Source organism: Pan troglodytes, chromosome 12 (genome assembly GCF_028858775.2).
Source record: "Pan troglodytes isolate AG18354 chromosome 12, NHGRI_mPanTro3-v2.0_pri, whole genome shotgun sequence".
In the NCBI taxonomy this organism is placed as follows: domain Eukaryota; kingdom Metazoa; phylum Chordata; class Mammalia; order Primates; family Hominidae; genus Pan; species Pan troglodytes.
In genome coordinates this window covers 122,294,833-122,321,439 of record NC_072410.2, presented here as the reverse complement: position 1 = coordinate 122,321,439, position 26,607 = coordinate 122,294,833, and the positions used below count along the sequence as shown (strand labels likewise).

At 45.8% G+C, this 26,607-nt stretch overlaps 1 long non-coding RNA gene across 1 annotated transcript; it reads left to right on the top strand.

Annotated features, from left to right (window-relative positions):
- Nucleotides 1-11,259: 11,259 nt before the first annotated feature.
- On the top strand, nt 11,260-21,447 carry LOC107971882 (uncharacterized). The gene is made up of 8 exons (XR_001714719.2): nt 11,260-11,491; nt 12,061-12,167; nt 13,539-13,644; nt 15,576-15,834; nt 16,290-16,413; nt 18,330-20,498; nt 20,900-21,156; nt 21,275-21,447. It is a non-coding gene; the product is annotated as an uncharacterized LOC107971882 (long non-coding RNA).
- The last annotated feature ends 5,160 nt before the right edge of the window (nt 21,448-26,607 follow it).

The window sequence follows — 26,607 nt, the reverse complement described above, 5'->3', positions numbered from 1 at the left end:
TTTTGGAAAATAGTTGGCTTTGACATTTTCTTAAAATGACAAACATAAAGTTACAATACAATCCAGTAATTCCACTTCTAGGTATATATTCAAGAGAATTGAAAACATATGTTTACAAAAACATATAAGTCTTACTGAACAAATCCAAAAGGCAAAAACAAACCAAATGTTCATCAGATAATAAATGGATAAATATAATATGTTGTAGTCACACGAGATATTGTTCTGAAATAGACAGGAATAAAGGGCTTATTCCTGCTACCACACAGAGGAACCTTGAAAACAATATGCTGAGTGAAAAAAGCCAGTCACAAATGATTGTGTGATTCCCTTTGTATAAAACATCCTAAACAGGCAAATCTACAGAGATAGAAAGTGCATTGCTTGTGGCAGTGTCTTGACTGAGGGAGAAATGAGCAGTGCATGTTCATTAGGTGATTAAAAGGTTGTTACTGGTGAAGGTTGTACAACTCTGAACATACTAAACAAACACACACACAGAAACCAACCTCTAACTTCACATTTTAAAACAGTAGGGTGCTGCTGCCTCTGGCATACACATGCAAGTGTAGACCCCACTGCCACTGCCTCAATGAAATGCTTTGGTTGGCAGCCCCCTTTGGAGTATTGTTGCCAACAGACTGGGAACAGCTCAGCCCCTCCAGCACAGCAGTTGCTTAACCTCAGGTGGCCAGAGAACAAAGCTGTGGTCCTGGTACCAGACCCCAGGGTGAGATCATGCAGCCCAGGAGTGCTGAGCTGAGCCTTGGCTCCCTGAAATCTTCCAGAAATAAAGCCAGTTGACTGAACACAATTTACACTACAGTCAAACCCTCAAGAGCATCAAAGAAGATAAAAGCAATAAACCCCAACTAAAGGACAGCAACTTCCAAGATGAAAGGAACATCAGCCCACACAGATGAGAAAGAATCAGCACAAGAACTCTGGTAACTCTAAAACCCAGAGTGTCTACTCACCTCCAAATGACTGGATTGGCTTTCCAGCAATGGTTCTTAATCAGGTTGAAATAGCTGAAATGACAGATATGTAATTCAGAATATGGATAGAAACAGAAATCATGGAGATGCAGGAGAAAGTCAAAACCCAATCCAAGAAATGTAAGTAATCCAAGAAAATAATACAAGAGCTAAAAGACAAAATAGCCATTTTAAGAAAGAACTACATTTAGACAGAGCTAGAAAGCTCACTACCAAAGTTTCATAACACAAGCAGAAGTGTTAATAGCATAATAGATCAAGCTGAGAAAAGAATCTCAGTGCTCAAAGACCCGTTTTTCAAATCACCTCAGACAAAAGTTTAAAAAAGAAATTTAAAAAGAATGAACAAAATCTCTGAGAAATATGGGATTATGTAAAAGGACCAATGCTGTGACTCACTGGCATCCCCAAAAGAGACAGAGAGAAAGCAAGCAACTTGGAAAACATATTTGAGGATATTGTCCATGAAAATTTCCCCAACCTCACTAGAGAGGTTGACATTCAAGAAATGCAGAGGACCCCTGTGAGATACCATAAAAGACAACCAACCCCAAGACCCAGAGTCATCAGATTCTCTAAGGTCAGCCTGAAAGAAAACACATTAGAAGCAGCTAGAAAGAAGGGGCAGGTGAAAAATCACTACAATGAGAATTACAAAACACTGCTGAAAGAAAACAGAGACAACACAAATGGAAAAACATACCATGCTCATGGATAGCAAGAATTAATATTGTTAAAATGGCCACACTGCCCAAAGTGATTTACAGGTTTAATGCTACTCCTATCAAACTACTAATGACATTTTTCACAGAATTGGAAAAAAGAATTCTAAAGTTCATGTGGAATAAAAAAAAAGCCCAAATAGCCAAAGCAGTCCTAAGCAAAAAGAGCAAAGCCAATGGCATCACGTTACCTGACTCTAAACTATACTACAAGGCTACAGTAACCAAAACAGCATAGTGAGACACATAGACCAATGGAACAGGTTAGAAAACCCAGAAATAAAGCTGCACACCTACAACTATCTGATATTTAACAAAATTCAAAAAAAAAAGAAAGAAAGAAAAGAAAAGAAAAGAAATACAAGCAAGGGGGAAATAACTCTTTATTCAATAAATGGTGCTGGGATAACCAGCTAGCCATATGCCGAAAATTGAAACTGGACCTCTTCCTTTCGCCATATACAAAAATCAACTCCAGATTGATTAAAAAATTAAATATAAAATCTAAAACTATATAAACCCTGGAAGAAAACCTAGAAAATACCATTCTGGATGTAAGCCTTGGCAACGATTTCATGACAAAGTCACCAAAAGCAATTGCAACAATACCAAAAATAGACAAATGAGACCTAATTAAACAAGAACTTCTGCACAGCAAAAGAAACTATCAACAGAGTTAACAGACAACCTGTGGAATGGGAGAAAATGTTTGCAAAGTATGCATCTGACAATGGTCTAATACCTAGCGTCTATAAGAAACTTAATAAGCAAAAAACAACCCCTTTAATAAACAGACAAAAGACATGAACACACACTTCTAAAAAGAAGACATAAACATGGCCAACAAACATATGAAAAAATGTTCGACATCAATAATAATGAGAGAAATACAAATCAAAACTATAGTGAGATATCATCTCACACCAGTCAGAATAGCTATTAATAAAAAGTGAAAAAATAATAGATGCTGGTGAAGCTGCAGAGAAAAGGGAATTATTATGCAATGCTAGTGGGAATGTAAGCTTGTTCAGCCACTGTGCAAATCAGTTTGTAGTTTTCTCAAAGAACTTAGAACTACCATAGCAATCCCATTACTGGGGATAAACTCAAAGGAATAGAAATCATTCTAATATAAAGATCCCTGCATGTGTATGTTCACTGCAGACTATTCAGAATAGTGAAGACATGAAATCAACCCAAATGCTCATCATTAGTGGATTGGTTAAAGAAAATGTGGAACATATATACCACGGAAGACCACACAGCCATAAAAAAGAATGAAATCATGTTTTTTTGCAGCAACATGGATGCAGCTGGAGGCCATTATTCTAACCGAATTTACACAGAAACAGAAAACCAAACACTGCATCTACTCACTTATAACTAAGAGCTAAATATTGAAAACACATGGACATGAAGAAGGACACTGGGTCCTACTTGAAGGAGGAGGGTGGGAGGAGGGCAAGGATTAAAAAACAACCTGTCAGGTGCTATGCTTATTTCCCGGGTCACGAAATAATCTGTATACCATCTATACACCAAACCTCTGTGATGTGCAATTTACCCATGTAACAAAACTGCACATGTACACCCAAACCTAAAAATTAAAGTTGGAAAGAAAATAAACACGCAAACAATAAAAAGGGCGAATTGTATGATATGTAAATTATGTCTTAACAAAGGTGCTATTGAAAAGGGGGATGGGCTGGGCGTGGTGGCTCACACCTGTAATCCCTGCACTTTGGGAGGCCAAGGTGGGGGGATCACGAGGTCAGGAGTTCGAGACCAGCCTGACCAACATGGTGAAACCCTGTCTCTACCAAAAATACAAAAATTAGCCGGGCGTGGTGGTGGGCACCTGTAATCCCAGCTACTCAGGAGGCTGACGCAGGAGAATCACTTGAACCTGGGAGGCAGAGGTTGCAGTGAGATGGTGCCATTGCACTCCATCTTGGGCGACAGAGCAAGACTCCATCTCAAAAAAAAGGGGTGGGATGTCCCTTAAATATATAAAAAGATAGTCAAAGGTCACTCATAATTTGAGAAATGCAAATCGAAGTTACACTGAGATACCATTTCTTATCTAATTAATTTGGGAAAAATGGTGACAACACACAGTGCTGGTGAGGCTGTGGGGAAATAAATGCTGTGATAGGTTGCAAGTGGGAATGTAAACTAGGAAAACCCTTTGAATGAACATTTGGCAATATCTGTCAAAGTATGCATGTAGGTTTTGAATGAATTAATGAATGAATGAATCCCTCACCTAGTAATTCTTTCTGAAGATACACCTGCAACAATAGGAATTCTTTCTGAAGATACACCTGCGAAAATATAAAACACAAACACGTGGTTATTGGCTGCCTCACTGAAATGGAAAACTATTGAAAATGACCTAAACGCCCATGCCTTGGAGAGTGGGTGAGGAAATTGTGTGGCACCTGCACAGTGGAATAGAAAAGAGCTGTAAAATAAAGAGGAGAGAAAGGGCCACAGGAAGTGCCTAAAACTGATTTCCAGGATATATTACTACGTGGGAAATAGTATAAAATATGTCTAAAGTACGGCACAATGTGTGTAAAATATTGAAAATAAGATACATGTATCTGCTTAACCGTAGAACACAAACACAGAGGGCAGAAGGCCAAGCTTGTCATGGATGGGGCTGGGAATGGAATGGAAAAGTTGGTTGCAGAACGCTTCTCAGTAGAGTTTTTTGTGCTTTGAGAACCACATTAAATTTCACATACCTATACCACAAATATATCACTTCATTGAATAGACCATTTGTATTGTTGTTTTAGAACTATGTAAAAGAATCAACGCAGGTGGGTGGAAATGCCCAAATGGGATGCAAACAGAAGCAAACGATCAAACCTGTATTTAGAATGAATGACAACCATCCTATGGGACTGGGGCGGGCGGCCTGCAGGGAGATTAACCAAATACCTTCAGAATGGGGCATTTGACCATCAGGCTTCACTTAGAGGACTGCAAATGAATGCTGTACTTTACTTCACAGGTTTGTTTTTTTACAGAAGCATCGGTCTGCAATTTCTAAACCACCCTTTAACTATATATTTTCATTTGCTGTATTTGTGTAAAAACTCTGCAAAAACTAATAAAGGAGTTATCTTGGTCTTGGCAGAGATGAGCCATTATAGGGGTAACGAAGCAACTGTCTCCTCTGAGCACATTATACATTGTTTTTCGTTTTAAGCATGTGTATATATGGCTGAGCCAAAACTTTTAAAAGATAAATAATAAGGTGAAGAGTCATAAATGTACAGATTTGTCCAGTAAGAGCAGGTTCTGAGGAAGAGATTTCTAAAATAGAACATTTTTTGTCCAGTTACAAACATGCCTTTTTACTTTCACGGATACCATCAAATGGTCATCTGTCCACGTTGGTGCCAACAGTGCGCATCTCAACCAGCTCAAGTAACTGTCACTTAAAAAAATATTTTCCAATCCTAGGAGAGAAAAGATGGCATGATATTATTGGTTTTATGTTTAGTTTCTTATATTTTATGAGACTGAACATCATCTCGTGCTTATTGAGCACTCTGCTTTTTTGAATTGTGAATTTATGTATTTTCCCTTATTTACCTAATATCACCTTCCAAGTATTATCAGGTATTGTCTCCTCTTTTCTCTTCCTGCGAGGCTGTGTAGAGGAGAGGCCGCCTGCCCACAGGCTGGAGGGTAGGAGGCAGGGAGGGGGGAGGGTGGGAGGCAGGCAGGTTGGAGGGTGGGAGTCACAGAGGTGGGAAGGTGGGAGGCAGGGAGGCTGGAGAGTGGGAGGCTGGAGGCAGGGAGGCTGGAGGGTGGGAGGCAGGGAGGGGGGAGGGTGGGAGACAGGCAGGCTGGAGGGTGGGAGTCACAGAGGTGGGAAAGTGGGAGGCAGGGAGGCGGGAAGGTGGGAGGCAGGGAGGCAGGAAGGTGGGAGGCAGGAAGGTGGGAGGCAGGGAGGCAGGAAGGTAGGAGGCAGGGAGGCAGGATGATGGGAGGCAGGGAGGCTGGAGGCTGGGAAGCTGGAGGCAGGGAGGCAGGGAGGCAGGAGGGTGGGAGGCAGGAAGGCTTGAAGGTGGGAGGCTGGAGGCACGGAGGCTAAGGCGTGCAGTTACATAGGTTGCATATGTTTTATCTTGGTTTGTTACTTGCTGTTAATCTTGTTTATTGTTCTTTGGCCCTACAAAATCTTTTAGCTATTGTGAAAAAATATTTATTTATTTTTTTCCTTGCAGCTTATGGAAAGTGTAAGATTATATATATTTTCAAATATTTAGTTCTATTTACATTGCTTTTTATCGCATGCAGATTTCTATCTGAGTAGTGTATTATGTGTCTTGGGATCTGACTTTTTTAAATGGAGTTAATATTCCTAATATTAGTTATTTAGGAATCCATGAACTTACCTCAAATAACGCTTTTCCTACATACTCCATGGATATAATTTGGGGGACTACATCGGGTAAATATTTATTAACTGAGAAGATCAGTGGCTTATTCCTCACCTAATCCTTGTTCACACTAACCTTCGTTACTGCCTGTTCCTGTTCCCCAAGCCCCACCCTAATGCTGAGTAAGTCATCCTGGCATTTCTTTGAGTTAAGCAGCAATAACTCCTTATTTTGACATTGTATTTTTGACCAACCACAGCGATCTGTTTAACCTCCCCTGCCCTTTGGTTTAAGACATCACCTTCAGCAGGTATTAGTGTTTCCTCTTACTTTGCTGAAGTAACAACACTGTAGTGGAAACCCGCTATTTAATTCAGCCTGTGACCCACCTGTGACTCTTCAGGCTACAATAACCTGCAAGCTTCTTTGCTGTTCAATTCTCGATGCATGCTCATCATGTTCTAATTTAAATGCCATCTCCTCCTCCTGAGGCCCCTCCTGAGGCCCCTCCTGGCCCTGCAGCTGGAGTCCAGGGCTAGTCCCCCACTCTGCTTTCCTCCTAGCACGGCCTGTTCCTGTCTGCCTTCCACAGCGGGGGCTGAAGAAGCACGGAGAATCTCCCCTGGCCCCTGTTCTCACCCTCACTGCATGTTCCAGGAGATCCTGTGACCTCAGTCAAAGCTGGGGGCAGTTTTTGAAGGAGGCTTTTCTCTCCAATTCTTCAGCTTATTGTTTCAGGGCATAGCATCCCTGCATAAATGAACAATTTTATTTTCAACTAAAGGTTTTGTCCCATCATAAAACATTTTCACCATGAGTCAAGGTAACATTCTGATTTTTTTTTTAATGGAAAGAAGTAACAGGGAATGAAACATACAAAGCCAGAAGAGGTTTGGAATTTGAATGGAATCCAGGTGATTGATAAAGCAGGGGTGTTGCTTCATGTCAACCGCCCACTTACCGAACTGGAAAAACAGTAGGCAATTCATTGAGGGATGATTTTACAGACCTACACAGAGATGGAAATTGACTGCAGAAAAGATTTTGGAAGGCTCACCTCAGCCTCTTTCTGGAGAACCGTGTTGATCAAGCGTGCAATCACAAACGCAGGCATCCTTCCACCGTGGTGAGGAGGCGACTGTGGGCTGTGTCACAACCCTGATCTGCCTTTCTCCTGGTGCCCACAGACGTTTGAGAAGCATCGCTGCTGCCGTGGAGCACACGGAGTCAGTGAGCTGGGGCTGAGGCTTCCTTATTCCCTGCAGGTGTCTCCTGTGATGCTGCGTGCTGGAGAGAACCCAAGGTCAGTTACCCTTAGAGCTCCTCCTACGATCCAGTCCGCGTGATCCTTTGAATAATGGCCTTCTGCTGTTTACCGACGGATTCTCTATTCCTAGAACAGGAGCTAACACTCCATAACCGTTATCTGTATCACTGTGGTGAGTAAAGTTCTCTGACAAGTTCCTCATGTGTGGAACAAGAGTAACACCCAATGAGCTGCCTGAAGGATTCAGTGTCTTGGTGTTCACAAGTCCCCAGCACATCGTCTAGGACGTGAGACCCACACGCCGCCCTCAGTCTCCTCAGTTCACTGTTTCCCCCGGGGAAACAACCGCCAGGGCCTGCAGGAAAACACAGCAAACTAGAAAGTCCAGTTGGAAGAGATTTCAGATGTGCTACAGCCTCCGCGGCAGGAGTGAAGCTGGACCTCCAGGCTCCTGGTGAGAGCCGCGGGCGGGTGTGGTGCCCTGGATGCGGGGGGCTGGCCACAGGTGCTGGTGGGTTCTCCCAGGCATCAAAGGTGCCTGCTACCTCTTGTCCAGACATTGTGAGACATCTGAGCTGGAACGTGAAGTATCACAAGTGTGGAGCTCAGGAGAGGCCTCCAGAGCAAAGATGAAAGCTTGGGGTCATTTGTCTACAGATGACACTGAGGATTGTGGAGCTGAGTGACACCAGCCAGCAGGAGAGGCCATGGCGGGAAGTGGAGCCTCCCACCGAACTCCAGGGAGCACCAGCGACTGAGAGGCCACATGGCGGGCGGCTGTGGGTTGGGGGGGCTGCCTGCCCACACACTCTTTACGGCAGAAGCAGTGACATTTCCCTTGCTGTGCCCATGGCAGGGATGGGCCCGTGGCAAGTGCTGTGAGCATGTGCTTGCCAAGTTCCTGATGCGGAGCCCAGCCAGCCCAGAGGGCCACATTCTTGTCACTGCTTCTTGGAGCCGCAGCTCATGCCAAGTCCCTCACACCCCTCTCTGGGCTCTAACTTTGCGCTGCCTCAGATGTTCAGGGTACTTTGCTTCAAGCCATATCAAAAGCTCGTTTGAAAAATAAAGTCCTATAGAGGTGCTAATTGAATAAGGTGAATTTTTTATTTTAATAGGTGCCTTCTAAAGACAGCTATCTTATCTTGTTATTTATCACTCACATCTGACACTAATGTCGGTGATTTCCATGTGGATAGGGAAGGCACTGGGACTTGCTGCGGAGCTGGGCATGAGGCTATGAAATTCGAGTCAGTTGCTTTGCTTGGTCCTACTGCACATCGTGGCAATGCATTTGACACCCATATTGTTATGCAGCCAGCCAACATTCCTGGAAGCATCCAGTAGCTGGAAAAGGCTCCGGAGAATACAACAGGGTGGTGCTCTGTGCCGGGAAGATGTCCCAAAAAGCATTTTCTGGAAACTAATATCCACCGTGGTCCTATTTTTGAAAGCAGAAATGGCTCTTTGGAGAGAACAATTTAAAGGGCATGAGTGTGTTTGTGCCGTAAGCAGTGGCTGCTCAACAGGACTGAGCTCCACTGCGGCACTCAGCTCTGAAGACTCAGCTCTGAAGAACGCCCGACCCAAGGGCTCCTCCCCACAGCTGGGATGTGAGAAAGGCATGAAAGCAGAATGGGAGACACCTGCACAGGGAGAGTGTCTTGCTACACAGGGAGGGACAGCCAGATATGGGGAGACACCTGCACAGGGAGAGTGTCCCGCTGCACAGGGAGGGACAGCCAGATATGGGGAGACACCTGCACAGGGAAAGTGTCCCGCTACACAGGGAGGGACAGCCAGATATGGGGAGACAGCTTCACAAGGAGAGTGTCCCGCTACACAGGGAGGGACAGCCAGATATGGGGAGACACCTGCACAGGGAGAGTGTCCCGCTACACAGGGAGGGACAGCCAGATATGGGGAGACACCTGCACAGGGAGAGTGTCCCGCTACACAGGGAGGGACAGCCAGATATGGGGAGACACCTGCACAGGGAGAGTGTCCCGCTACACAGGGAGGGACAGCCAGATATGGGGAGACACCTGCACAGGGAGAGTGTCCCGCTACACAGGGAGGGACAGCCAGATATGGGGAGACACCTGCACAGGGAGAGTGTCCCGCTACACACGGAGGGACAGCCAGATATGGGGAGACACCTGCACAGGGAGAGTGTCCCGCTACACAGGGAGGGACAGCCAGATATGGGGAGACACCTGCACAGGGAGAGTGTCCCGCTACACACGGAGGGACAGCCAGATATGGGGAGACACCTGCACAGGGAGAGTGTCCCGCTACACAGGGAGGGACAGCCAGATATGGGGAGACACCTGCACAGGGAGAGTGTCCCGCTACACAGGGAGGGACAGCCAGCTATGGAGAGACACCTGCACAGGGAGAGTGTCCCGCTACACAGGGAGGGACAGCCAGATATGGGGAGACACCTGCACAGGGAGAGTGTCCCGCTACACAGGGAGGGACAGCCAGATATGGGGAGACACCTGCACAGGGAGAGTGTCCCGCTACACAGGGAGGGACAGCCAGCTATGGAGAGACACCTGCACAGGGAGAGTGTCACACTACCCAGGGAGGGGCAGCCAGATATGGAGAGACACCTTCAGGAGGAGAGTGTCCCACTACCCAGGGAGGAACAGCCGGGCACAGGGAGACACCTTCACGAGGAGAGTGTTTCACTACACAGGGAGGAACAGCCGGGCACAGGGAGACACCTTCACGAGGACAGTGTTTCACTACCCAAGGAGGGACAGCTGGGCACAGGGAGACACCTTCACGAGGAGACTGTCTCACTAAACATAGAGTGACCTGCAGGCACAGCATCTGCTTTCATCCCCAGAGGCCAGGACAGTATTTTTATCCAGTTACTGCTTGGCTCAACTCAAAACAACTGAGCCTGGCGATGTTACAGAGAAATTCTAGAGCCTCAGAAGTCATGTAAATTAGATTCTCCTAATCAACATGGGCTCTGAAATGGGTCTTGTTCAAAGCAGCATTGGTGTCCGTTTCTGTAGTGATGTGTGGACACTGTGTGGCACCTGCATCCTCAGAGGCCAACATCCTTCCTTGTCTTCAGAGAACCCCCTCCTGAGCACAGCGCCCCTCCAAGAGATTGTTCTAGGAAACTACTGTGCTGCTACGGGAAAAAGAATAAGCTATTCACGCAGAAATGTATTAACTGCATCACACCTATTTCCAAAACAGTATTGGAGGAGGTTTATATTTAAAACCTATATAACACATATGTAGAAATATATAGAACACAGGTTGATGTTCTTGTGGTTTTTGTCATTACTTTTAGTGGCAAAAACTGCTATTACTTTTGAACCAACCTCATATTTAAAATGCATATTACATTGAATAATAATATATTATTTTAAGTATATATACACATGTAGCATATATGCAACTATATTATTTTCTATATGTATATAGTTAAAATAAAAATAACTGAAGATGGAGAAAGAGGCTGTTGTCATTGGAAAGGCAGTCACGCAATGCTGGGCATGGGGTTGAAGTAAACGCCGTTAAGCTGTTGCTTTATTCTGTGTCCTCTGGATCCTTCCGACGCCCAGCTAAATGCACGTCTCCCCTTTCCTTGGCCGTCCTTCTAAACGTGCATGTGGTCAGATCATTTCTCAGGAACATGTACTCAAAGTGCCTCCTCTTCTGTAGAATTTGGAGGTCTGTGCACAATACAGGCTCCCTGCAGGACCCCCAGGGGCTCCCTCAAATTCCTACGGTCTCCACCCTTCTTCATCTGCCCAAACACCAAGAGTGAACCCCAACAGAAGCTGTGGACACCCTGTGATGTCACAGTGTGTGCCCTTGGAGGCTCATCCACTGTAACCACTGCTTTGTTTCAGCAGGGATGGTGGTAGCAGGCTGCTACCTGCCAGGCTGTGTGTGCAGGGGATATGTGGGAAACCTCTGTTCCTTCCCCTCAATTTTGCTCTGAATCTAAAACCCTGCTTAAAAAAGTCAATTCTTAAAAAAAAACAGGATGGAGACAAACCTTTCAGATACAATACATGAACTTGGGTTCAAAAACAGTAAGAAAACTCTCTCCGGGGCAATTACAGAAATGTAAGTAGAGGCTGTATCCTAGATGGTATTATTCAATCAGTGCTAGTTTCTTAGGTGGGTGTGATCATGAATAGTGCTGTAATTATAAAAGTAAATAAAGGCACACGTGGAAGCACTGTTCAGTGACAGCATTTCTACAGGGAGCCACAGTGGTGCTGCCAAATTTTTTTTTCTGATGATTTACATTGGTATCAGATTGAACTCAAAGAAACTAGAGAAAGAAATGACTAGCCCATCCCTAAGGCCCTAGCTAAAATGCCACTGTCTCCACTGATCTTTCACCAAGACATAAATAATATTTCTTCAAGACCATCAACTTTGCAAGTGGCTCAGGAAGCATGCATTTCTCGTTGTTGGCTAAAAAAGGGTGCCGTATGCTTTAGCAATCATAGAGTCAGCCTAGCAATGGGACTTTTCCATATGTAGAGCTAGGACCTGGCTACTTCTTTAATTAAGTTATAAATCCTTGCCTGATTTTATATTTAATTATTTTATATTTAATATATTTATATTTAATTTTTCAATGAACAATAGTTATTTTTCATGTTTTAAATAATTTATCATTGTAGTAGCAAGTCAAGAAGGGTGACCAAGTTGTTCACCTTTTAGTACCTGCAGCTGGTCATGCATGTCTGGTACCTGAGGCCTCAGTAAATGCTGAAAATTTCATTTAAAAGTAAGTAGCTGGTTTGCTGGACTTACATTGTTATCTCTTTGTAAATGGAACAAGGCTCCAGTATGACAAAGGGGAAATCAGTTGTATTTAATATCACCAGTCAACAGCCAACACCCCTAAGGCTAACTTACCATCCTTGTACTTACTATGTATAGCAGCGTACAGTCTCTTTCTAAAAAATTTTGAAACTTTCAATTTGACAAATCACATCTATATTTAATTAATATGAAACAAAAAAACTATGTTGACTTTAAAAGACCGGACTAGATTAAAATTATCTACACAGAGGATGCATTAAGTATTCTAAATATTCCACTTATAATTTTCATTTCTATTTAACTTCACACAAAAGAAACTTTATTTTATAATTTTACGAGATTTTCAAGAAAAATATTTTAGTTGATTTAATACTTTTTCATTCAGCACCACACAAATCCTCAGAGAGAAAAACCTTATAGGAAACACGACCTTTCCATAACATGCACATTCATCTTCTTCCTTTCAAAATTGTCAATTATCCCAGTTGCTTAGTTCCCAGCATCTTTAAAGAGAATGAATTATTTATGCAGGTGGTTGCTGAAAATGAAACACCATTCAAAGTTGAAATTAAAGAATTGTAAGAGCTTGGGGAATTCCGATGCCCAAATATCATGGGGTCATCTTCATTTTAAAGATCGTGGCTTTTAATATTATCATTTTTATGACAGTGTACAGAGCAGGATTCTGGGATGCCTCAGCAGCTTCGCCGTGCCTCAGCACTTTTCTGAACTAACCAATGTATTACAAACTATCATTGAGATCGAAAGATTTAGTCACATAACATTACAAATGACGGCCTCATGTTAATTTGCATAGTTTTTCTTCACATTAATTTTATTGTATGGCTTGCTCTTTAGAAAGTGAGCTTCTTAAACTCAAAATAGTTCAATTTATCTACTGAGTTGTATTTTTGGGGGAGGGTTATCATTTTCCATGACATAAAGTTCACGCACTTGCAGACTGCTCACTCATGTATCAAGTTCCTGCTTGATGTCTGCACTTGGTCGTCTAATAGAGAGCTCAAAAGGCTCAGAACTGAGCTTCCAACTTCCCCACCCACAGCCTTCTCCACCTGTCTGCTTGCTTCTTCAACAGAGAGGCCTCCAGGCCTTGGTGACTGTAGGCAGTGAAGGCTCATTTCTCATTCACGGAAGCTGCGCAGCTGTCAGCAGAGAGCTCTGCTCTATGCAGTCACTCAGGGTCTGACTGCTGCACAGCCATTGGTGAGGCTTCTGAGGTCCCTGCATGGGGAAGGATGAAACAGGGAAGGTGCTTCCATCTGCTCCTACCTGGAGGTGATGTGAGCTATTTCCTCTCGGTCACCATCCACAGACCAGAACACGTCTCAGGACAGAGGCTGCAGTGAAGGAGGGACACAGAGGTACTCGCATCCCGTGCCTTGGGCCCCTCACTCCAGGACGTTAGTATCATCCGCACTGTGAGTCGTCACCCCGGGTGCTGCAACACCTCCCTCAGCTGCTTATGCAAGTGCTTTGAGTTAATCACCCATCTCTTTCTTTCTTTCATACCCCAGTGTAATTCCTCAGAAAATCCTAATGGCCCACTCCCAGCACACACAGAAAGCAGCTCCCATGACTGCTGCTGCCCGATCTGCCTGAACCATGCGGATGCCCCTCCTGACTCGGGCAGGTGCCACCTTCCCAGCCCAGCCCTTCTCAACCCAGAAGCCTGACAATCCACTTAAAAAGGTGTCAGATCTGTCACTTTCCTGCTTAAAACCCTGCGAGTCTTCCTGATCCTCCGGGATGCTCTCCTGGGTCCTGTGAAGCCCTCACGAGGTCGTGCCCATCGACCTTTCCCACCACTGCCCCCACTTTCCTGTGTCCTCAGCCCATGGGCTCTTCCCTGTTCTTTCACCACGGGGCAGACGTCCCTGTCAGAGCCCCCGCCTGCTGTTCCCTTCGTGTGAATGCTGCTGTCCCAGCGCCTCCCGCGGGCCTCCTGCGGGACACCAGGGTATCCACAGGCTGCTCTGAGGATGCCACCTGCACAGCCACAGGCACCACGGCCTTGAAAACAAAAGACAAAAACTATGGCCCCTGCCATCTTCTGACATCACACAATTTACTCACAAATACATGTTGGTGTTTAGCACTCGGCCCACAGACTGTGAGCTCCGCAGGGACATGCACTTGGGCTGGTTTTGTTCAGTGATGACGCTCAGACACTTGCAAATACAGTACTCAATAACTAACATCAGTTTCTCAACTCACTGAAACTTTGTCAAATGAGAAAAGGTCTTCCAGCAACCCCTTCCCTGCCTGTTCCACTCTGGCCGCCCCACAAAACAGAGAAATGTCTGCACATCTGTGAGCTGATGCCAGAGACAGAAAGTGTGTCTAAAAGCAGAACATCCCCAGGCCTTCCCATGCACATCGTATATATCAAGGAGTCTCTGAAGCCAATTTATACTAAAACTACGGCTTCCTTCACCTCCTAGCCAGCCCTGCCCCACCCACCGCCGCACACTGACCAGCTCTTCCACACTAAGGGAAATCCATTTAAAAATAGCCTAATTGAACCTGATTAGGCGTTGCTGCCAAAACGATATGCATTCCTCTATCAGAGCTGTATAGAGGAGGCCTGGTGGCCATGGGCTTGGACCGAGCCTGCTCTTCTGCACACGGATGGCTGAGTGTTGGCAGGATCCCATTTCTACGTCAATATATTAGGCATTTCCATCAAATGCTTCAGGATATGAGAATGCAGCTACATGTCACACAGGTCTCGTTTCAAAAACTTAATCCCCATGAAAGTTTCTGATTGTACCCCAGATGGTAGTGTGTAACTTGCTTCTCCATCAGGGAAAGTCCTGCTGTCCATGCGAGGCTCTGGCTCTCCCATTTTCCACCCCTGGGCTGTGATCATAGTGGAGCAGGCTTCTAGAATGCATGTCCCCAGCACCCCATCCTTGCAGCAATGGCGAGGAGACAGCAAAGCTCCTGGGAACCTGCGCACTCGACTCACAGGGACGTCCCTCCAGAATCCAACCTCCAGGTTCCCACAAACGGCTACGACTGTGGCTTCAGGAAGCACGACTCGTTCTGCATGCAGCTTTCTCATTTGAAAAACAGAACTAATGTTGTCGTTCTGTATTTAGCTTTCTCATTTGAAAAACAGAACTAATGTTGATTTTTCCTGTGCGTGGCACGTGGTGCATAAAAGCCTGCGCTTTCTTTTCCGAGTCAGGTCCCCTTACATGCAGGGCACGCTGTTGGAGCCCTCAGTGGCGCTGCGTGGTATGGGCAGGGCTGAGGGAGGGCTGCCCACACGAAAGGACACTTTTCCTTGCTGGGGACACTCGGCTTATCTGATGTCAATTCCCCTGGGTTATGTCTGATTTTTCAGAAAAGAACAGTGCGTTCTGGCCATTCTGGGACCTAAGCAGGGGCCAGCCAGACCTCAGCATCCTTCACATCTGTCCTGCTGGCCACGGTGTCTGGGGAGAGCTGTGCCACCCCCCTGCTCTGATCACACCTACCTTCTCCGGGGGACTGGCTGGTGCCCAGAGTGGGAAATGAAACATGTCTTCAATTGTTGAGGATTCACTACACATTTCTGTGTACTTCAGCAAAAACTCACGGATGGCCTGTGCTCCTAGCAGAAGGTGTGAGGGTCGCTGTGTTCCCAGGAGGAGGTCGGGCGGGCGGGGGGGGGGGGGTCCCTGTGCACCGGAAGGAGGTGGCGCAGGTCCCTGTGCCCCCAGGAGGAGGTGAGGAGGGTCCCTGTCCACCCAGGAGGAGGTGGGGAGGATTCTGTAGTCCCAGGAGGAGGTGGGGAGGGTTCCTGGGAGAATTGAGGCATGTGCTATCTTATCCGGCTTTTACACAGGTGAATAACGGGTCCAAGGCTACAGACATAGCAGGTGGTATGTCCAGAGTTTTACCCCATTTGTCCTGTGCCAAATTCTGTTGATTTTGGTTAGTTAATTTACCCGGGCCCCTGACCCCCTAGTATATAAGGTGTGAGCCCCCCTGAGGGTACAGCACCTGGTTCTTAATATATATTATAATGGCCCATCTTTTCTATTCGTTCCTGATAAAATGTTTCATTTCAACGAAGATCCGAGTGTTTTAAGGAAACTGAAGTTCGCGGAGCGGCTGCAGGACACCAGAAGCTGTTTTCCATCTGGTTCCTGCATTGTTTAATTTGTGCTTCACAGAGAGGTTTTATTCTCATTTGACAAGTAAGGTTTTAAAAAACTTAATAACTTCTTTTAAAAATCTGGTAAGGAATAGAACTTCATTTGTGTCCCTGGTTCAAATATTTTCATGACACTGGACACAGAAAACTATGGCTGGGTGTGTGGTAAGGGGAAAACCTGCTTCTTAAGGCAGCTTCCTGCGTGCCCACCGTGTTCGGGCCCCTGTGGGACTTGTCTCTGCCCACGTATAAGTTTTCATTCACAAAACCAGTTAAAAAGAAAACTCAACAATTTTCTCCATCATGGGAAACATTCAAATGCTTTGTATCATGAGGAATGCAGCCTTAAGACTGTCATCCTTCTAGGAAGACAGCGGTTTTTACAATTCACAGTTTTTAGAACTGTCCTCATCCTGTTCTGATCTGGGGCCCTCCCTGCTCCACCTGGGCTGTCACCATGTCCTGGGGGTGACGTGGGCCTGCTCCGCGGGGCGTGGAGACCGGACACTGCCTCCTGCGCTGTCATTCCGTGCTCCGATGGCTTTGTTTCCTTAGACTATTGCTTAATGTGAGTCTTGGTGGTGCCTGCTTTGTTTATGAGGACCTGAATTTAAAGAACCAATAATAGTTCACCTATTAAAATTTAAACTCTTGGGAGTATCTATTATTTAGAAAACTGAGGTCAAGTCTCCCCTCCAAAAACACTGTCTTGAAGATATTTTTTAGGCCAAATTTCTGAAAAAAGCTTCAATTAACAGAAAATCTACGGAGTCCTATTTCTGAAAATTATATTTTTAGGCTGAAAGTTCCACAATATCTCAGTGAACCTTTCCTCTAAATCAGTCTTTTTCACAGTCTCTCTCTGTTTCTCACACACACACATGCACACACACGCACACCATGTTCACTGACTCGAGGTCTGTCTTCCCACTTGACTGTGTTCTGATTTTTTGTCATCTACCCTACACCTAACACAAGGACAATGAAACAACACTTGTTGAATACATGCAATGAATACAACAGGAATGATCATGTTCTCATGTTCAAGCCAATTTTCAAAGGTGGACTTATGAGCAGTGCCAGCATTTTCCAGGCCATGGTGAGCCTGTGGACTTGAACAGGGGGTCATGCGCAGGGTTGGAAGGCACTCAGAGCCTGTGGACTTGAACAGGGGGTCACGCGCAGGGTCAGAAGGCACTCACGACACAGGGCCTCTGCTCCTCCACGACCTCCCCTCGGTGACCCAGAGTGCCCTCTTGTCACAGCCTGTGGGGGAGACGAGGGTCTCAGGGCACTGTGGATCCCAGTGGGGTACGTGTCTACACACTCTCCTCACATGCCCCAGATCTGCGTCACTTTAAAATATTTTGATAGGTTATAAGTAAGGAAGATTGCTGCAGGACCAGTAAAAGTGTGCTCACAGATGATTTACAAAGTATCCTGAGAGATCTGGGGAGGCGAGAGCAACCTGCTCACAGATTTTGCCAAAATCAACATTTAAACAACTCCGTTTGGCAGAAGAGCAGCGCTATTGGAATTAGCCGGCAGCTCTTTCCTGCTGGGCCTCTGCCAGCCTCCAGACCCCACAGAGCAGAGGCTACGACTTAAAAGCAGCTAAAAAGCTTGAAGAAATAGAAGCCTGGATTAGGCAGAATATCCCAAACTTGAAACAGGCAGGTTCTTCCATGGACTTCTCTCTTTCCTCCTTTGACCCAGTGTTCATGATGAGTCCCCTTCCTCTCCTTCCACTGCCTCATTTTCCTGCACATTGTGCCACCTTGAAACTTCCACCGTATAATTGCTCTTGATTTTATATTTTGTATGTTCCCTTAGAAAGGTTTAAATATGATCATGTGCAGAGCCATTGGATAAATTTGTGGAATAACCAAAAATTACTATGCAAAACTTTTCTGAGGGACATGGAACATTTTAATGCATTTTAATTGTTTCTCCTCTTAGTGATATAAACTAAAAATAAAATCCTAAGCGCCCCCCAACAACTGATGGAATGGCCACAGAAACCCCAGAAAAACCTTACAGCTGAGTTCCTGGCCATGATGGGATGGGAGGCTGGACGGGCCTCAGATACCCCTCCAGTTTACAGTTTAGACACAACAATAACCAGCTTTAAAACGGAGATTATAAAAACGAACAGAACAGACTCTTTGTGGCAATGAGATACCAAATTATGAACAGGACCTAAGGCCATTGCAGGCAAGGGTGAAGTCACACACCCCGCACGCAAAGAATCGAGTGTCCTCACTGCCACCAGGTTTTTCTTCTTCTCTAGCAGCCGAACAAGCACTAGCCTTGAATCAACATGAAACCCATCGCAGCTCATCCAGCTCACAGACACTGCTCCGTGAGCCACAACTACAGCTCTGATTGCACAAGAGGCTGATTTCAGTAACTCTCTCCTAAGCTACCCCGGACCACAGACGGGTTCTGACCGGTTTACAGAGGCTGCCTTCACATTCTGAAAACACCTTTTGACATACAGGACCTGACTGTAATACATTTAAATGTTACATCTCCACCCCAAGGTGAACATGAGTCGTATGTTACACACGTGTCTGTTCAACACATGTGTCAGCACCACCTTTGTAAATATCCGCAGCTCTCCTGTGCCTGATGAATGGGTATCTTTAGCCAACTGTTCAGCCTGAAGCTCCTGCCCCAACCCCTCCTGCCGGAAGTGCCCATCTCTGGTCTTGGCAGGAGGCTGGACTTCCCAGCCCATAGGGTGGCCTCCTTGCAGGCTGTAACCCTTTACAAGAAATAAAGTCTTCTCTGCTTTTCCAAATTTATAAATTGTGGCTTTTTTAAAGTTAACGGTGGCTATCTTGCGAATCATTTACTGAGCAATGATATTCGGCTATATGAGATGGCTCATTTGCCTAAATGCTTCATCGCTGCTGTTTCGTTGGCATAATTACCTGATCAGGAGTTAGGCTCTGCTCCCTCATGTTTTGTTATTAGCCGCAGCAGCATCACAGGAACTTCCCTGAAAGAGGACCTCAGGTTCCCACCAGGCACTAGGACCTCATGTGTGTTTGCATTTCTGGGCATTCTTACGGAATATTTTAGGAAACAATAGTGCTTGCTTCTACCCTCGGATAAATGTATGCCATTTTCCCACGGTTTTGGTGTAAATGGCTGTGGGGATGGCTGTGGAGATGGATTAACTTTCATACATGAGCAAACCTTGGCTCTGGGTGGTTAGATCGGCAGAACGCCCTGCACAGCCTTGGACCGACCTGCCCGGGTTTCCAGGTGCACGCTCGGAAAGCAATGGCATCAGGGAGATTGTGTCACCTGCACATTTGCATCACTGAAGACTGTTTTGGCTGCAGATAAGCACACCCTGTCCTTACTTCAATGACAAAACGTTTTCAAGATAGAGGGACCAGCTAGCGTTCAGGAGAAACAAGAACTCGGCTGCCCTGGGATGGAGCCCCGGTCCCTCCTGGACCCCGTCTGAAGACATAAAGGCGTCAGTTTCTTCCTAGTCACGTGGGAGGACGTAGAGCCCACTGCAGCTCTTGGCTGTGTTTTCAGAAAACGGCCCTTTTGCATCCTCTCGGTCACTGTCTGAGGACACGGAGCCCCGGACGCCTCTGCTGTTTCCTGCAGGAGGTTAGTCGGCTCCCAGCACCGTTCTCTGAGGAAACATCTGAGAGCTTCAACGCCCTTGTCGGAGTCCATTCTCCTAGACTTGATGGTTAGAGCATACAAGGCGTACAGACACACCAGGGTGCTGAGGTCCAATACACCCGCGACAAACAGCAATTTATCCACCCCCTTGTGCAAAACCCGGATCCGATGCCTCCTCTGCCTAACTCCAGTCACCCAGAGCCTCGTCTCGTGGGTCTCCAACCTCCTGGTCCAATCGGCTGGGGCCGCCTCTCATCTTCCAGGACCCGCCCTCTCCCGCCGGAAGCGCCCTCCTCCTGGCGGAAACAGCTTCTCCCCGTCCCGCCCCTCAGTCGGCTCTTCACACGGATACCACGAATGCCACGGTGGCCTCCTGAAGACGGAGTCCGGTCTCACATTCCTCCAGCTTCCTGTGGGGCTCCCCCAAAAATGGAAATTCAATCACAAGGCGCCTGGGCTGACGTCTCCCCTCCTGTGCGTTCCCTTCTCCTGGGTCATCTGTCGCCCCCCCGCACTGTCCGTGGCTGCGTCTCCTCTCCTGTCCCTTCCGTTCTCCTGGGTCATCGCCCCCCAACCCCAACCCTCCATGGCCGTGTCGTCCCCGCTTCACCCCCACTGTCTATGGCTGCGTCTCCTCTCCTGTCCGTTCCCTTCTACTGGGTCATTGTCGCCCCCCCCCCCCCCCAACACACACTGTCCTCACAGCTTCCTGGCTGCACTGGCGAGGGACATTTCCTTCCATTTCCAGTGAAAGGCCTTTGCCATATTAAATCAGTAAAACAAGAAAAACTCCCCCACCTCTTATCAGATTGGAGGGCACAGAAAGCACACGTGTTACATGCGTGGTGTGGACGTTTCCCATGTCATAATTTCAGATGCATAAAGCCCAGCGAAGGGTGAGCGCACGGCATGGCACCTGCAGCATGGGGTTCACGTTCTGGAAGGTTCCGGCTGACTCCCACCCTGCCCTTCACTGGCCAAGTAAACTTGCAGAAGTTACTTAACCCTTGACCTAGAAGAGCCTCCTGTCACCTGAAAAGGGAAAGTCGGGATTGTAAGGAAAGGAATCTCATAGGGCTTCTCTGAGGAGACAAGTCATTGGATTGGGCTTAGACGTTCCATCCGTGGCAAGGTATGAAAAACAAACAAAATGCCACCAGGCAGTAGCGTGACGTTCTGTCCCTGTTCCTGTCTTTGGTTTATAGCCTTTTCTTTCAGAGACGGAATGTTTCCGTGTTTTATATCCACAGATTTCCGGCTTTGCCCTTTGGAGCCTGAGGAGCAAGGGTAGAATGAGGATCGTGAGGTTCTTCAGAGGCAGTTACTCACAAGGTCACAGCGCAGAAACGGCAAGAAATGTCAGTTATAAAATGTCCATGTGCATTTTAAATGAATGGTTATTAAAATCCTTCTTTTTCCATAAGGGATCTAAAAAATTAAACAATTTGTAACTCAAACACACTTGTCAGGTAGCCTGAGTCAAAACCAGGAGAGGCTCCATGGTCTGGAGGTCTCCAGGTGCTCTCCTGGGTGAGGGTCTTGTTGCCTAAGGGGTTTGTGTAATGAACTCATTCTAATACAAGCAAAACATGAGTCCCTCAGGGTTGTTCAAAAAATCAGGAAATAGGAAAAAATAAATAAACGAGAACAGAATATTGACAGGAGAGGAAAATGAAGAGTTACTGGGAGATTTGAAGGAGGGGAAATGGGCAAAGGGTAAATTTAGCAATTAGACTTAAAGTCAGTGGAGAATTAAGTGGAATAATCTATTCTTACATCCATGTATTTTGGTTTTAAAATTTTGATTAATATTCACTCAACACTAATTTCTAACAAAATAGAATATTTTCTTATTGTCTGTTTCCACCACTGAGCTTGTAATATATATCCACTAGTAATTTTAGTAGATCATAACCCCTCCAAAGGAGCCCATAGAATAAACTTATTTTTGAACAGTCACATTTTCTCCAATGAACTTTTTTATTTTCAAGTTTGAAAAGGTTTAGACATACAGAAAAGTAGAGTGAATAATGGAGACTGTAGCCAGGACTCAGATTTAGAAAAATAGGTTTAATCTGTTGTTATATGGCATTTGTGTCATACATTTGACTCATTTTTATAAAATGAAATCTAGAATTTATAAAATGTTGATTGAAAGGATTAGGAGTAAAGTTTAACCCCATGTTTATTTCTCCAAATCTCTTTGTTCTACGTTAACAGGTCAGGACAACTATGGATGTGAAGGATGGGAGAGGGGCCTCCTTCCGCATGAGGTCCCCAGAGGTATTTGTCTCCATCTAGAAACTGAGGGGCATTTGTCTCCATCCAGGACTTGGGGGGCCTCCTTCTCCATCCAGGACTGGGTTGTGTCCTTCTGCATCCAGGACAGGGGGACATCCTTCTCCATCCATGATTCAGAGTTCATCTTTCTCTATCCAGGACAGGGGTTCATCCTTCTCCATCTAGGACTTGAGGGACATCCTTCTCCATCCAGGACTGAGAGGCATCCTTCTCCTTGCAGTACCTGAGGGACATCCTTCTCCATTCAGGACCTGAGGATGTCCTTCTCTGTACTCCCTTGGGACTGCACCCTTTCCTGTGCCATCCTTCAGAATGCTAGGCTGTCACTGGTTGTGGATTGAACTCTAGCATCTTATCTCTATTCTAGGTGAATCCCTTCACATTTATAGTGATTTACCATTTAATCACTGTGCCATTTTCCCCAAAATATGTGGGGTTTGGGGTTTGGTTTTTGTTCTTACTTCTATTAATTCTTCGGTTCCCACCTCCAGTTGTTTTGTAATTTCTTTTACAACCTAATATGGTCCCATTTGGTAAGTATTACCATGTACTAGAAAATAATGTATATTCAGTATTTGTTGTGATTTTTAAACCTTTAATAAACTCATAAGATTTTTGTCTATTTTCCATTTAAATTGAGAAGTACGATCCCAGTGTTCCTCTCTCGATCTGCTCCCATTAGTCTCCATGTGTGTCCTGGAGGTGAGGTCAGCATTGGACTTAACCCTGTGTCACCTCCTTGGTTCTACTGCTCACCTGTGGCATCCATCCTGCTGTTTATTATTTTTTCCTTAAATTGTATTTGAACTATTAATTTTGCTACAGCAACTTGCTTTCTGTGAATATTTACTCAGTAGTTTCATTTCCATTCTTTTTTGCCCTTAATTTGAAAGTGCTGCTTTGCTATTGATAATTTTGTATTTTAATATGTGAGGTTAATCCCTCTGTGTTTGGTAGGAAAAAGTGATACATTTGAACTTATTTCTATTATGTGATTTTGGATTTTGGATTTGCAAAACTTTATCCTTGATTCTCTTTTCCTTTCTCCAGACTTATTTTCAACTGACATTTCCTTTTCCATTTCCTTCTTATGCTGATTTGTAGGTTTTCCAGCCTATTTACTGTTCTTTAGTGTCCTACATTTTAAAATAATTCTTAAATTATCGACTAATAATTTTAAGCATATTGGATTTGCGGTTTTCTCCCAGTGCTCTAGTTATAATCTCTTCTATCTTGTCATTTTATTCTTGTTATTTTTCTATTAATTCCTGAGATATAGGTATTAGAATTGTCAAATTGTGAATTTAAGCATTTACCCTTTAAATTTGGTTATTTTTGCTTCATATATTTTGTTATTTTGTATCAGGTGCATGCATGCTTATGATCATTAGGTTTTCTAAGCAAGTGGACTCATTAATATAAAATGTCCTTCTCTGTCCCTGGCGATGCTGGTCCTTCCTGTCGTCTGTCTCATCTGCCATCCATACACCTGTGCAGCCTCCTGATAACAAGTATTTCTGTGGTATACATTTGTCCATCTTTTCAGCTTGAATCTATTTGTATCTTTATCTTGAAAGAATGTTTCTTTGTAAAAGCATATCGAGGCTTGCTTTTTACCTGCATTGACAGTCTCTTTTTCAGTGGCAGTGTTCAGTCAGTGCAGATCTGCTATTCCTGTGGTTGGGTTTAAGTCAGCACCTGAACCTGTTATTTCCTCTGTTCCGCTTTCCTGGTCTTCTGGATTATTGTAGTTTTGCTTTGTCTGTTTGTTTGTTTGTTTAATAAGGGTTTTTTGGTTGTCTTTTTAGTATGGATTTTGTACCTTGTTTTTTTTTTAACTATGACTTCTTGTTTTATTTATTTTCAGTGAGTCATTTAGAAATTAAAATATAAATACTTAAAGTCTCATATTAAATAAAGATCATAACATTTTATATAAATATAAAATCCTTACTGCACCCTCCTCTCAGCTTCTGTACCATGTTGTCAGTGAGGTTTCTTCTGCATATGTTGTAATTTCCAGAGGATGTCATTAAAACAGTAATTTTCCCTCCACCATTTATTGTTTTTGGTACTCTTTAATCTTTTTTGTGAACTAGAATTTCCAATTGTTGTCATTTTTCTTCATCCTGTTTGCATTTATTGTGGTTTGGGTGTGATGACCACACAATCTCTCAGCCTTTGTTTAACTGAAAATGTACTTTTCTCAACTTCAGTTCTAAAGGCTACTTCAGCAGGTTCAGAATTCCAAGGAAACCTACTTTCAACAGTGTGAGGGCTGTACCACGTAGTGCTCTGGGCACCATCGTCTCTGATGAGGTGGCTGTAGCGGGAGACCTGGACCCTGTGGGGCTGCTGCATGGGGGGACACCCACGGTTCACCTGGACCCTACGGGGCTGCAGTGTGGGGGGACACCCACAGTTCACCTGGGCCCTGTGGGGCTGCCACGTGGCGGGGGACACCCACTGTTCACCTGGACCCTGCGGGGCTGCAGCATGGGGGAGACACCAACTGTTCACCTGGGCCCTGCGGGGCTGTGGAGGGACACCCACTGTTCACCTGGGCCCTGCGGGACTGTGGGGGACACCCACCATTCACCTGGGCCTGCGGGGCTGTGGGGGGACACCCACTGTTCACCTGGGCCTGCGGGGCTGTGGGGGGACACCCACTGTTCACCTGGACCCTGTGGGGCTGCCGCGTTGGGGGAGACCCCCACCATTCTCCTGGTGTCTGTGCTGCTTCCAGACCTGTGCCTCAGTCAGCCGGGTGTGGAGTGGCCAGGTCGCACATCAGCTGCAGGCACAGCCAGTTCATGGGTAGACAGCCACATCCTGCCCCAGGAGGAGGGCAGCCAGCATGGGCGATGCAAGCTCCCCTCGTCTGGAACCAGCACGACCTCAGGCACTCGAGCCTTGGCCCCTCACAAGCAACGTCCTCAATGGGTGGCGTTCGTTCATCTTGGAGGCATAGCTGGGACCCCAGGTGCTGCGGGACCCCAATTATGGTGAAATCGCGGGCACCATAGGCCCCCAGGCACAGAGAAATCCCAGGCATAGCGGGACCCCAGGTATGGTGAAATCCCAGGCACAGCGGGACCCCAGGCACAGAGAAATCCCAGGCATAGTGGGACCCCAGGTATGGTGAAATCCCAGGCACTGCGGGCCCCCAGGCACAGTGAAATCCCAGGCACGTTGAGTCCCAGGTCACACTGTGCGTGGCTCCCGCGGGTTTTGCATGCACGGGGCTTGCTCACTCTTTCTTGCTGGCTGAGCTTTTCCCAGCCTTATCTTTCCATGACCCCAACATGCCAAGCAGGCCACGTGTGTTGACTCCAGGACTCAGACATGGTTGCTAACACTCACCCTCTTCCTCACAGTCTAGACGGGAGGCTGCCCTCAGTGTCAGTGACCTGTCCCTCTCTGAGAGCCAGGTTGCAAAGGCAGCAGCCCAGACAAGGCCCATTGCGACCAAAATGAGAAAGAAAAGCTCTTGCTGTTGCTCACTCTTCTGTTCTAGGGACAGGAGCTGCCCGGCTGGCTCCACCCCGGAACACAGGACCTGCCTCCAAGCTCCTTTGAGGTTGGGATCTGTGAGCAAACATAAAAACCGATCATCACAATAATTGCCACATCACAGAAGACTGTTGCATTCATGAATGCCTTTAATCCCCAGTCTGCTGGCCACGAAGCGGATTAAGAGAGAGAGGTTTAGTCCCAGACCTGCCTCATTAAAAACATCTCCTTTCTACCATGATGACTTTCACCTGTACATGCAAGAGGTGATTATATACAGATTAAGAATTAACACAGTCTCTGTTTTCAGTTTTTATTATCTCCTTTGTTTTCTTCATTCACTACGCTCCAAAAATTTTGGAGGTCAGAAAAAGGAAAGGTGGGAAGGAGGTGAAGGAGAGAGCGGACATGTTTTTCCTCTGCACGAAATCCTGCGGTTGCACCTGAGATTGTCCCTTGGTTTTTAGTTAACAAAATCCCTACCCCCATTTCTTACCTTCTTAAGAAATCCCCAAGCTTATAATCTACCCAACCCACACTGAATCTGGGGATATCTCTGGGACTAAGCATACCACCTCTGTCTGGAAACGCATTCCCAGCTGCAAGCTTTTCCGTGGGGTGCACCTGTGCCTGGCACACCATGTTGTTTTTGTGCCAAAAACATGGGATGGAGTTTTCCTTGAAGATACAGCTGCCGGAAACTCAGACTCCAACTCCAAGCCCAGGTCCATGCACCATCCAGCATCCCCTCCAACCAGGGTGAGCTGGG